A 13771-nucleotide genomic window follows, 5' to 3' on the forward strand; every position below is an offset into this window, starting at 1 on the left:
AGGCGCCCGGCTTCCGGGGAGGGGCAGACTTCCTAATAAAGAGACTGTCTTAATACCGGGAAGTGCCCGGGTGCTATGGCAACGGGCATTATGTGATGTGCAGAAGAGGAGCCGCGTCTGATAAGAATAGAGAGCCTGCAGATGGGAAGGGGGGTGGGCACGCACCCAGGAGGGGGTGGAGGACAATGCACACGTGACAAACACAGAGCGGCACCAGGGAGCAAACAAACAGTCCCGGGGCTTCCTGCTCTCAGGTGGCCGCTCTGCCTGGGCCCTGCTACCTGGAGGGTATCTTCAGCATCTCCAGATTTCCTGCCGCTACTGCAATTTAGGACCACCCTGTGGACTTAAGTTGCTCACCCCAACGGTTTTGTTTTTTTAAGATATAAACATGTGCAAAAATCTGGATAAAGCCAAGTTGTGAATTTACAAAAAAATTAGAAACACGCATTTATTTATTTACTTTTTTGTACTCACTGATGGATGAGTTTCCAAAGTTCTCTTGTAACTCGGCATGGCCCCTTGGTTGACGATGTTTTCCAAGAGTCCTAACAGCGGGACGAACTAGCAAGTTTGCGCACTGTGAAGAGAAGGTCAAAACCAACGCTAGTTTCCATACCGTCACCCTGTGAAAATACCACCTGGCCGTCTGAGACGCACAGCACAGCACAGGTAGTGGCCAATGCAACGGAAAGCGTGTCAGATGGGCACGGAAGAGGATTCCTGCCTCATGCGTCCCTCTCTGTTCCAGAAACTGGACTTGCATTAGCTTCTGCCAGTTTGGTATCTTGGGTTCTGGCCACCAGGGAGCCATGAGACCTTTGGGTTTTCTTCAAGAGAACATCTGTTCAGGGGCCGGCCCGGTGGCTCAGGCGGTTAGAGCTCTGTGCTCCTAACTCCAAAGGCTGCCGGTTCAATTCCCACAGTGGGCTCTCAACCACAAGGTTGTCAGTTCAATTCCTCGAATCCTGCAAGGGATGGTGGGCAGCGCCCCCTGCAACTAAGATTGAACACGGCACCTAGAGCTGAGCTGCCTCCCGGATGGCTCAGTTGGTTGGAGCGCATCCTCTCAACTACAAGGTTGCTGGTTCGACTCCAGCAAGGGATGGTGGGCTGCGCCCCCTGCAACTAGCAACGGCTACTGGACCTGGAGCTGAGCTGCACCCTCCACAACTAAGACTGAAAGGACAACAACTTGAAGCTGAACTAAGATTGAAAGGACAACAACTTGACTTGGGGGGACAAAAGAGTCCTGGAAGTGCACACTATTCCCCCAATAAAGTCCTGTTCTCCTTCCTCAATAAAATCTTTAAAAAAAAAAAAAAAAAAAAAGAGAGAGAACATCTGTTCAGAGACCTTTACTATGATTCTGTTACTGAAAGAGCTCCCCCTTCCAGCGGCCCCCAAGTGTCTCCTGCTTAACCTTCACTTTATTTCCACCTCCTGCTAGTTCCCCAGCTACAGCTGAGGCCCCAGGACAATCACGGTGATGAAGAGAGCGTGGTCCCTTCTTAGTTTGATCTCATCCACTGGCTTGGGCTCCTTCGGGAAAATAGACAGTGAGTGTGGCCATTTTGTGTTTACTGAATATACAGACATCTCTGCTGTTGCCAGGAAGGTTTCGATTAGGAAACTGAAAGGCTCCTTGGCTGCCAGCGTGTGGGGGCCACTGGAAAGGAATATCATGGATGGCTAAGAATATTCCCTTTCTATGATTTTTAAGAAAAACTAGACTCTTCCATTAGTTTAAGATCAGACGTGCCTACAGGGAAAAGAAGACATGACTTACGGATTCTGTCAATATTTTATGTGAATGTAAAGGAGCTTTACATTTTTTCGAAAATATTCTCTAGACTGGACTATCGTAGAATTAGAACAATGATGAACTGGTTGTGGGATTTTAAGGGGACGTCTATTTTCTTCTGCAAACTTCTCAATATTTCACAAGTTCTCGATTACCTTTCCCTATTAGCGATGACATTTACAATGAGAAAAATCATGTCAATATTTTAAACAAAAATATTCTCTAGTCTTCTGAATTGTTTGTTTTTGCTATGAATATGTCACAGATCACAACCCCTTCCCTCCATACATTTTATTTCATAAGGCCAGAGCACAGGAACAACAAAACAAACCAAAAAAAGCCTGGAATCCTCACCTCCCTGAGAAAGCTACGCGGTAGGGCCGAAAAGCAGGGTTTCCTGAGAATCCCTTGGCACAGCCCCTCCGGGGTCCACTCACCTGAATTACATTAGAGTCTCTCATCCATTAAGGAATCAATCTCTTCAGCTACCCGCCTTCTCTCCCCTCCTTTCCCTCCCACCCGTGATCATTTAATTACCATCTGCTCTTCATGTCCCTCACAAGTCACTGAAAAGACACACACACACCATCAGGAGTTTTTGGGCCATTAAAGCCCATGTCGTTCCTCTTCTGCCCCGCTGCGTTTCCATGTGCCTTTGTAGGGTGAGTGTCGTCCCATGAAATCAGAAGACCTGGGTTCAAATCCTAACTCTGCTATTTACGACACATACGACCTTAGGAGACAGGCTTACCCTCTCTGAACTTTCATGCTCCATCTATGAAATGTGAATGATAGTTGTGAGTATGAAGGATTTGTGAAATGATGAGAAAACATGTGAAACCCACGGCACGAGGATCAGTGCATAGTGGGTCCTCGGTACAAGAAATCCTGACAGGACTGTTCACCTCTGAAGCCAGGACCTGGGGTTTACCAACCAGCCGCTGGCTCCTTTTACTTTTTCCTGAGTAGAACCTTCAGCGGGCTAACCTCCCAGAGGCCAGGCTGACAAGGAGAACTTACACACGTCATGACTGTCACCACTCTGCCATTACCTGGACCTGTGGTCAACGTCAGCTGCAGCCCTGGAGGCCGAGTGTTGAGCCAGCTCTACCTCCCAAGGCTGGTAGAACAGTTCTCTTTGCTAAGGCTTTGCGTATTCCAGCAGGTTCAGTGAACACGGTTTGATCAACGACTGTATTCCTGCCACCGTGTCAGCCCAGAGGAGAGAAGGAGGTGTAAGACGTGGTTCCTGCCCTTCTGGGGCTCACAGTCTAATGAATCGTTTTGCTGTGGAAACCCACATGATGCTACACGTCCCTTGAGCTCTGTCCTCTCTTCCCCTTCAGAGTCAATACTCCTTGAAGGTGCTGTCTGTGCCTCCCTCTCCCACCCACCCCAGCCCATTTGCTCACCTTCCACTTACTTCTTAACCCACAAAGTCTGGCTTCCAGAATCACCACTCTAATAATACCACTCTTTCCACGGCCATCAAAAATCTCGGTTTCAAATTTGAATGACTATGTCTCAGCTATGGTCTGTTTGGCAGGGTGACAGCATTCAACACTATTAACTCTTCCATTTCCTGCCTGAAGCAATTGCCTTCGCCTCCCACACGAATCTCCTCAGATCCAAGTACTCAGAGGCCGACTGGCCATCAGCACTGGGATGTCTCACACCTGACATAACCCGGCTAAACTCATGGTCTTCCCTCCCCTCTGTGTTTCTTCTGGGGTCTTCCGTCACCTAATAGCATTTCCACCTACCACATTGCTCACACCAGAAATCTCAGAGTCAGCCGTGAAACCCTTTCCCCTTATATCTCATCCACCACGCAATCCTGTCAGTTCTTCTCTTCCTCTCAACGTATCCACCTTGGTCTACCATCTTCCTTTGCCTGGACGACTACAAAACCTCCTAACTTCTTTCTTGTTTCCACCGTTACTCCTTCCATTCCATTAGCCACTCTATAGACTGAGTTGTTCTGCTTTAGTGTAAATTGGATCATATTACTCTGAAGCTTAAAATCCTTTAATGACTTATCATTGCACCGAGAAATAACTTCCCTTACCATAACTTGATCTTCAAGGTCCCCACGACCCAGCCTCTGGCTATTCTTTACCCTAAACTCATGTACTCTGGCCCTTGATCACTGTGTCTTAGGTACACAGGTCTCATTTCAGCGCCTAAAACACGCCCCAGCCTTTCCTGGCCCCAGCCTTTAAATGTGCTGCTCCCTCTGCTTGGAAAGCTCTTATAGCCACTCTTCCAGGCAACTCCAACCCATATTTCAAGACCCAGTATGAATGTCACTTCCTCAGAAAAGCCCTCCCAGAACTCCAATCTAAATTTGGCCTCCCAGCTATCCTCCCTCATAAAACCCTATTTCTCATAAAATCTCATCAAAATTTTACATTTATTTATCCCATTAAGTGTAAAGACAGATTAAAAAAAGACAGAAATGGAAAATTTCACAAGTTAAGAGACTTAGAGGATCAATCCAGTAAGTGGCCCATCCATTTAATGAGACTTCCGGGAAATAAATACAGAGAAAATGGAAGGGGGAAAATAATAAGAGAAAGAAAGAAAAGAAGACAAATGCCTGGAACTTACAAAAAAAAAAAATACAAACTAGGTCTACCACCCAAATACAGCCTAGTTAAAGTTTAGAACACCAAAGATTTAAAAAAAAAAAAAATCCTAAGCATTTAGGAAAAATTAAAACTGGCTACCTATAAAGCAACACATATCAGATTGTCATCACTAAAACTGTATGCTAGAGGTCAAAGCAGAGAGGAAAAATCTTCTTAAACCTAGAATTCTAGCCAAACCATTCAAGGAGGTCGGGGGAGGGGAGACTTTGAGACATGCAAACACCCAGAAATCTCACCTTCAACTCACCCTTCTGCAATGATCATTTGATAGCACACTCCAGCCAAGCGAAACAGAAATCTAAGAGAGAGGAGAATACGAGACCCAGAAAAGTGGAAGTAACCCAGAAGTGAAATGAATTGAAATCCTCGAGTGACCATTCTCCAGGGGGACTAGAAAGGAACCGAGCACATTAGAAAATGAGGGCAGAGGTCTTTGAGAAGAATACCTTCAAGAGTCAAGGAAATTTCCTATAACCATTATTGGAATTAGAAGCTGGGTGATCTTATCGATAAGGTAAAAGAACAGCACTGTGAACAAGAAGAAATCAAGGTCATTAGGAATACTAGGAAAAATAAAATTAGCAAAGAGCTGTATTAAAAAGTCACAGCCCAAATATACAAAAATGAAAATGTATCATGATACTGAGCATGGATAGAATGTACGAAAACAGCTCATGTTGAGTCTGGGAGCATTCTCCTTTGAATGGAGGAGTTTTAACCATATATGTTAAAAGATCAACTGAGACACATTAAATGTTTTTAAGAGTTTATTTGAGCAAATCAGGCAGTGCCAAACTGGAAGTTGCTGGGGTGCCTGTCAGACAGCAACTAGAGGAGAGGCTTTTATGGAGTAGACGTGGAAGCAAAGCAAGGAGATGATTTGATTGGCTAAAACTTAGGGGGTTGCCTAGTTGGCTGTTTGTGATTGGTTGTCCTTAAATTTCATTTCCCCGATACACACACATTGATAGGAGTTGACTCTGGCTTAGGTTTTGGTTTGCTTACACAGCCTATCAAGGCCGTAAAGCCACTTCTGTCTAACGACCTCCATGTTGACTCACTTCGATAATTGAATTGCGTCTTTTCTATGGGTCACTACGTGGTCCTAAACAGAATAAGAATTACAAATTCATAATGTAAATACTCATTGATTCTCAATCTCTGAAATCAACATGTAAACAAAACACAGAGGACCTAATGGTAGCTTCAGAACGGAATGTCAATATTTTAAACCCACAGCGTAAGAGCAATGGAACAGCTGACAGAAGTTAGAACGTGGAACACGGTGGTGGGTTCCTTATTTTACAGGGCAGAATCAGGAAATCCTGTCTGAAGTTGCAATGTCAAGAAATGTAATCTTTTTAAAGTATAAATCTAAACATATTACTTCAAATGACATAGGTAAATAACCACAAAGAAGCAAAATTAGGAGCAAACACACAGTTACTGGAAATGTGTTATACTGTTCCTCTTTTACTGTGAGAAGTCAATAAAACCACTGAAAGTGGGGGAAAAAAAGAAGACGACATACAAAAGTACTGGGAAAAAAAAAACAAGAAGATGACATACAAAAGCACTGGAGTTAAAGTTTGTAAATAACCACCCGAAGAACTAGAAACAGAAATAGTTAAAACACAGGCGCAGGCAAACGGGGGAGAGGCGGTCCCACTTTTCATCTTCTATTGTTCTGTATTGTCCTAGGATTTATTACTCTGTGTCCATATTACTTTAATTAATTAGGGAGTGAAGAGCATGCAAAACTAAATAAACAGAACTTCTGGGCTACAGGAGTCCACCGCAGAGCTCTGAGGGGAGGCACGTGTGAACAGAGCAGTCTTGTGAGGGACGAGCGACCTGTGGAGCACCCCCCACAGGTGTGCCCTTCTCATATCCTGTAGATGGGAGGTGACGGCTGGCATTACAGGAGAATAGCACCTAAGCATTTCAGGTGGCCCAGCTGAAGAGGAACCGGTCATTTAAAGAGACTCTAAAGCAATGGTGGGTGGGGTGTAGGCCACATGACTTAGCGGTCAAAACGGTAGACTCTGGAGAGAATGGCCTTATCTGGACTGTCACTTACTAGCTGTGTGACTTCAGGCAAGTGATGAAAAGAATTATGCCCATGCTCTGGGGTATTGTATGGCTTCAATGAGCTCATTTGTGTTGAGTGTTGGCAGTTGTTATTATAAAGAGAAGCAGACTCCTGCTTAAGGGAGAGCCTGATGTCAATAAGGAATATTTTGGAGATTCCACAAAGTGATGACCTTCTATTGTTTGTTCCTTCCCTAACTACAGAGAGACAAGCTGACTGTGGCCTGGAGAAAGAGAACGCCAATTTGGGGAACAACAAACTATTAATACTGATACTACTAATGAAAGCCACTGTTACTGAGCTGAGTGTTCGCCGCCTGCCAGGAACTGTGCAAAGCACTTTCCACACCGTCTTAGTCCATCTTCACCACCATCAGGTGAGACAGACTTTTTATCTCTGTTTTTTTCAATTGTGCTAAAACACACATAGTGAAATTTACCACCTTAACCATCTTCAAGTGTACAATCCAGTAGTGTTAAGTCCTGTTAAAAACAAGACAACAGGCCCCAAATGGAGTCACCTATGCTAAGCCCCACGTCACCAAACGGAGATTTAATTACAGTCTCAGCTCTCCCAGAAATGGGATTGAAGCCAACCCACCTGGAATCGCCTGATGAGCGAGTTAGGTCTCTGTGGGATAGAGCCCTGCGTCCCCTAAAAGAAAGTAACTTTATAAAAAGAAAGTAACTTTGTAATAACCAACCCGCCTCTTGCCTCGTGTAGCTTCCGTGTCCCTACTCCCTTCTGCCTGTGCGTCTCTCCTTGTGCACAGCTCCGGGAGCTCCGGTCTGGCTGCTGGACGGGAGGCTGCCCGCTTCCTGAATCCCTGAATACAGCCACTGAGATCTTTACCATTTATTCAGTTGAATGTTGTTTTTTGAACAGTGCATTCCCGTTGCTGTGCATCCCATCTCCAGAACGCCTTTCATCTTGCGAAACTGAAACTCTGCACCCAGGAAACAACTCCTTTATCACCTCCTTTTCGCAGAAGAGAAAACTCGGAGGAATTGGGTCAAACTATGTGAAAACACTGTTATTCCATCCTTTGCTACCGGTGGACAAATGGCAATTTGAAATCATTCCATGCATGAGGCCTGTACCCCAAGCCAGGTACTGGAAGGGCCAGGTTTCCAGCCTGACCACCACGCCCTGCAGTGGGTGCCAATGGGACACGGAGGAAGGTGCCCCGGGAAGAGAGGACATCGGAAACACAGGGAAAGTGACTCGGGATTTTCGGGTCATAAGAAAGAGGCAGTAAAACTATTCTCGGCTCCTCTAAGGCAGAGCTACAGGGATGAATCCGGGTTTCTGGAACCTGACACTGACCCAGTTTGGGGAATCACCTTTTTAAAAACCAGGAATGTACAAATAACAGTATTTTCCATTGCTTCTCTTCTTTGGACTCATCTCTTCATATGACTCTATAGCTCCTTGGGTGCCCTTGTCAGCCTTGCAGATGGACTTTTGGGAGCACGCACTGCCTCAGGAGGCGGAAGAGTGATGGGACAGAGGCTGGCAGGCAGGCAGTGCCCTGAGGCCGCATTCAGTGGCCCCATCCCCAGCTGGGGGGATGCCTGCGCCCTGGGAGCGCCGTGCTCCGGGAAGGCTCCCCGCCCACCCGTCTGGTCAGTCAGCCTTCCTTCCCCCTCCCTCTCATTACCTGGCTCCCCTCACACTCCCTACGCCCCCTCCCCTGCCCTCCCCTCTGGATACATCCCGGCTCCCTGAACACTTCAGCACACACGCAGCCTTCCTCTTCTTACTCTCAGAAAATTCTGTAGGTGGAAAGAAATTTAATCTGTAATAATAAGGCTTTCTATTTTTAGAGCTTCTGCCTCTGAGCAACCCGGAGAATGCCACCGCGAGAACAGAATAGGTTAAAGGGTTGAAAGGGTCTTCGAAAGGTCTTCTAGGGAAGTCCCCTGCCATGAGCAGACCCCGGAGGCTGCCTCGGACAGTCACCAGCTCCACGTCTGCAGCCTCCACGTCCAGACCCTCTCCTGGCGCCAGACACACCCCCGTCCATCCCCTGCCCTGCCGCCCGTCTCCCTGGGAGGGTGGCGAGACTCCCAGTGTTGCCCCAGCCTCTGCTCTCTCGCCCAGCCAACCTCCACGCCAGCACACATGGAGGGCAAGGCCGGATGGGCCGTGGGTACGGGGAGACAGTGGGGATGGGTTAGGACGGTGTCACAAGGCGGGACTCAGGAGACCATAGGCGGTCCCCAACATGAGCGAGGGGGGAGGATGTGTCAGGCAAAGGGCACAGCCCACTCAAAGCTTGGAGACGCTGTGCGTGCGTGGATGCTTCAGGCCCGGTAAGGCCTGCAGAGTGGTGTGAGTGGGGACGAAGGCAGGGGACGGAAAGGAGGATTGGGACCACAGTGACAGCAGGACTTGTTCCTGGTGGCAGTGGGGTCATTGGGTGCTGGGAGCCACAGTGGAGGCCGTGGGCAGAGATATGTCGAAAGGCCCTGGTTCCAAGAAGAAAAGAGAGGACGTGTATCAGAGAGGTGGCACCAAAACAAAATGCAAAGCATGTCACCATTTCACCCATCCCAGGCCTCCGGGGTCCTTAAACTGTCTAAACACACCTTCACACACACACTCACTCACACACACTCACATTCACACTCACTCACACTCACTCACACCCTTCCCTTCTGAAGCTGCCTGTCACGGCTGCTAAGCCCCGGGACAGAGCAAAGGGTCTGAGGTGTGGAGTCCAGAGGCCTCGCTCCCACCACCAGGGCTGACCGTGCCGCCTCCACCTCTGCACCAGTGACAGGAGCAAAAGCACCTCCTTCCAGGGCGGTGGGACGTGCAGGCACTAACGTGTGTGGGGTACTTAAGACATGGGCGGTGCCTGGTAAATGCAATTTTAATACAAACGTTGCTGTTTTCTTTGGGATCCTCTGTATAGTCCCCCGAGCGTCCATGAGTTTTGTACCCCAAACTTTCAGGGAGACATGTGTGGGCTCCAGCTAATGGTACCTCTCAAGGGGTTTCAACTGGGGGAGGCTGTCACTTACAAAGAGGGTTAGGCTGGTGGGGGAGATCAAGGTACACGTGCGTGTGTGTGCGTGTGTGTGTGTGTGTGTAAGATCAGGGGGTGTGTGTGCCTGTGTGCGTGTGTGCGTGTGTGTGTGTGTAAGATCAGGGGGTGTGTGTGCCTGTGCGTGTGTGTGTGCGTGTGTGTGTGTGTGTGTGTAAGATCAGGGGGTGTGTGTGCCTGTGTGTGTGCGTGTGTGTGTGTGCGTGTGTGTGTGTGTGTGTGTGTAAGATCAGGGGGTGTGTGTGCCTGTGCGTGTGTGTGTGCGTGTGTGTGTGTGTGTGTGTAAGATCAGGGGGTGTGTGTGCCTGTGTGTGTGCGTGTGTGTGTGTGCGTGTGTGTGTGTGTGTGTGTGTAAGATCAGGGGGTGTGTGTGCCTGTGTGTGTGCGTGTGTGTGTGCGTGTGTGTGTGTGTGTATGTGTGTGTGTGTAAGATCAGGGGGTGTGTGTGTGCGTGTGTGTGTGCGTGTGTGTGTGTGTGTGTGTGTAAGATCAGGGGGTGTGTGTGCCTGTGTGTGTGCGTGTGTGTGTGCGTGTGTGTGTGTGTGTGTGTGTAAGATCAGGGGGTGTGTGTGCCTGTGTGTGTGCCTGTGTGTGTGCGTGTGTGTGTGTGTGTAAGATCAGGGGGTGTGTGTGTGTGTGCGTGTGTGTGCGTGTGTGTGTGTGTATGTGTGTGTGTGTGTGTGTGTAAGATCAGGGGGTGTGTGTGCCTGTGTGCGTGTGTGTGTGTATGTGTGTGTAAGATCAGGGGGTGTGTGTGCCTGTGTGTGTGCGTGTGTGTGTGCGTGTGTGTGTGTGCCTGTGTGCGTGTGTGTGTGTGTGTGTGTAAGATCAGGGGGTGTGTGTGCCTGTGTGTGTGCGTGTGTGTGTGCGTGTGTGTGTGTGTGTATGTGTGTGTGTGTAAGATCAGGGGGTGTGTGTGTGCGTGTGTGTGTGCGTGTGTGTGTGTGTGTGTGTAAGATCAGGGGGTGTGTGTGCCTGTGTGTGTGCGTGTGTGTGTGCGTGTGTGTGTGTGTGTGTGTGTAAGATCAGGGGGTGTGTGTGCCTGTGTGTGTGCGTGTGTGTGTGTGTGTAAGATCAGGGGGTGTGTGTGTGTGTGTGCGTGTGTGTGCGTGTGTGTGTGTGTATGTGTGTGTGTGTGTGTGTGTAAGATCAGGGGGTGTGTGTGCCTGTGTGCGTGTGTGTGTGTATGTGTGTGTAAGATCAGGGGGTGTGTGTGCCTGTGTGTGTGCGTGTGTGTGTGTGTGTGTGTAAGATCAGGGGGTGTGTGTGCCTGTGTGCGTGTGTGTGTGTATGTGTGTGTGTAAGATCAGGGGGTGTGTGTGCCTGTGTGCCTGTGTGTGTGCGTGTGTGTGTGCGTGTGTGTGTGTGTGTGTGTGTAAGATCAGGGGGTGTGTGTGCCTGTGTGTGTGCCTGTGTGTGTGCGTGTGTGTGTGTGTGTAAGATCAGGGGGTGTGTGTGTGTGTGTGCGTGTGTGTGCGTGTGTGTGTGTGTATGTGTGTGTGTGTGTGTGTGTAAGATCAGGGGTGTGTGTGCCTGTGTGCGTGTGTGTGTGTATGTGTGTGTAAGATCAGGGGGTGTGTGTGCCTGTGTGTGTGCGTGTGTGTGTGTGTGTGTGTGTAAGATCAGGGGGTGTGTGTGCCTGTGTGCGTGTGTGTGTGTATGTGTGTGTGTAAGATCAGGGGGTGTGTGTGCCTGTGTGCGTGTGCCTGTGTGTAATGAACATAGTGTTTCAGGGGAGGCATCTCGGTCCAGCTTGCTCAGAACCCATGGCTGCCATGGTGGGTGCACACGAACAGTGAAAAAGTGACAGGACGCCCACGCCCTCTCAGCAGCCTCTCCCACTCCTGCCACTCAGGCCTGGGTGGAGTCCTCCCCGTGGGCACCACCTCCAAGCTGGAGAAATGCTCCCAGGCTGGGGGCTGGCGGGAGGCAGTGGGCGGGGGTGTCCGTCAACAATGTCCAGAGCTTCTGCAGAGGATGGGCTCTCTGACCACATGCTTTTCCATGACGTCACTGTCAGTGACCTTTGGGGGCCAGCAGGGTGGAGTCCGAGGGGATGTGCACAGGCCACGATTCTTCGGCGGTCACAAAGGTTGGGACTGTGAGCGGCCTGGAGCTGGAGCGTAGCCTCAATGGGGACAATGTCTCGCGCTGGACTGGGAATGGCTTCTCGGCCCTAGGAGATGGCAGGGCTACAGTGAGCCTGTTGTCTTTGCTGCGTTTCTATATTAAAAAGCACATTGTTGAGACAGAGGCCATATGTGTGTGTGTGTGTGTGTGTGTGTGTGTGTGTGTGAAGAGTGTTGGAAAATTGCATTTTGCTTTTAGAACAAACATGGATGACGTGCGCTGGAAAACTCGCAGCCCAGCCCGCAGGGAGAAGGGCGTTTTGCTTTCCAGAAGGAAGCCTTGGGGATGAAGTGGGGAGGACAGAGGGAGCGAGGGGGTGGGGGAGACTTCCGCTGATGTTTCGAAAACACCAGATAGCGCAGCTAGAGATCAATATACCCAATGAGCCCAGAGTGATTACAGCCAACAGCCAACTGCCTTGGGTTCACTTAAAGTAACAGCCTTAAACACTTGACGGAAATAACTCAATTACTTTATTGATTTGGGATTCCAGCCGCTTCCCCCCGCCACACAACACACATGCACACGACCGCAGACCCACACGTCTGACCACTTTGTTGTTGTCTTGCTGCTTTTGGAAAACTGGCGTGTATTGGCATGACCTGCTCCACCAGCTTGGGAGGGAAGTGACGTTGTTTCTGTGTTTTAGACGCACAGTCATCACTCAGGTCCCCATCCCCAAACTACAGGATGACCAGCAGCACCTCTCGTGGGACCTCCTCCCCCCAGAACTAAAGAGCCCCAGCTGCTCACTCAGCCCAAGTGGGTCCCCTAAAGAAATAATTGAGAAATCTGAGCGGTTCACAGCACCCACAGCCCCTCCAGCCCCCGCCCCACTGCTTGCTGTTGTCACTTCCAGCCCTGCCACACCGGGCTGCTGATGAAATCATGGAGCCCCGCGCAGGTTCACGTCTTGCCTGGCTGATCCAGACCCCACGGCACCCCATGGAGAAGTGCCCGTGTGCCTCTGCCCTCAGTCCTGGGCCAGCGAGGACGTGGGTCACCTCGGACCCTCCCCAGTTATTCGCCTTCTTCTTGCCTGTGTTCCTGTACTTGCAGGCTCCTCTCACCGGGCTCCTCTCTACCAGCTCAAACCTTTCTCCGGCTAAAACCACCCTGTGCTGCATCGTTTCTCTCCCCCCCACCTTCCCCTTCCTCCTCCCCTGCCTCTGCCTTTCCCTCTCTCTTCTGTTCTGTCCTCCTCCACGTTTCTCCTCACACAAAAAAATAATAATTAATGAACTTTCCCTGCCCCACCCCCACACACACACACATCACATCCACTGTCCTGTGCACATACTGGCGAAAAAGGCCACAGGGCAATGCACTGACACGACCGAGACACACCCAGGTGTGGAACAGGCTGGCACTCACTGGGCGCTGGGGAGGTGGGCACGGGAGGGGAGCAAGACCAGGCTGCTGTCCCCAAACTGCTCAGCCCTGAACACTCCTGGCTGTCGGCTGGGAAGAGGCCAGACTGGCCCCTGGCTGGGGGACCCCGGTATCCAGCTGCTGAGGTGGGGGACACCCCAACACCAGTTCATTAGGCAGACATGGGGCATTCGCTCTGCTGCTTCAGATGAAAAGGTCACCAGCACCTGCGCGCCCGTCCCATCTTTGTTGTTCTGATGGAAAAGTGTTTATGTTACGGAGCCTCTTCCTGGCGTGTACATGCTCCTCTCTATGTGCAAAGGTACAGAGGAGCTTCCTTAGACTCACACAGGGCCTTTTTGTTCCTCACAGTGAGACGGGCAACATGCTATTTGCTGAGGAAAGAGAAAGAACGGAAACCACATTCCCTGAGCACCTGCTGTGTGCCAGGCGTTATTCTCGGAGTCAGGGACACAGGGGTGGGTGGCACTGGCCTGCTCCCCGCCCTCAGGGGCTCACATTCTAGTAGGCAACACAAGACACGCGTCCACAGAGCCACTCGTTAGAGATTGTTAGAAGTGCTAGGAGGCCAGTGAGGGCGCCACAGCTCCTGACAGCGCCAGGCCTTCCTCGGCCTGCGGGGAAGGTCTAAGACGGGGTCCCCTAAGCCG

General features: G+C 50.0%; 1 long non-coding RNA gene across 1 annotated transcript in view; it reads right to left on the reverse strand.

Moving 5' to 3' along the window:
- Nucleotides 1-478: 478 nt before the first annotated feature.
- The window catches only part of LOC117014496 (uncharacterized), a 101021-nt gene continuing 87728 nt past the window's right edge, over nt 479-13771 (reverse strand). The window contains exon 3 of the long non-coding RNA XR_004421535.1: nt 479-580. This is a non-coding gene — a long non-coding RNA (uncharacterized LOC117014496). The remainder of the gene's footprint in view (nt 581-13771) is intronic.

This window comes from Rhinolophus ferrumequinum, chromosome 22 (assembly GCF_004115265.2).
Source record: "Rhinolophus ferrumequinum isolate MPI-CBG mRhiFer1 chromosome 22, mRhiFer1_v1.p, whole genome shotgun sequence".
In the NCBI taxonomy this organism is placed as follows: Eukaryota; Metazoa; Chordata; class Mammalia; order Chiroptera; family Rhinolophidae; genus Rhinolophus; species Rhinolophus ferrumequinum.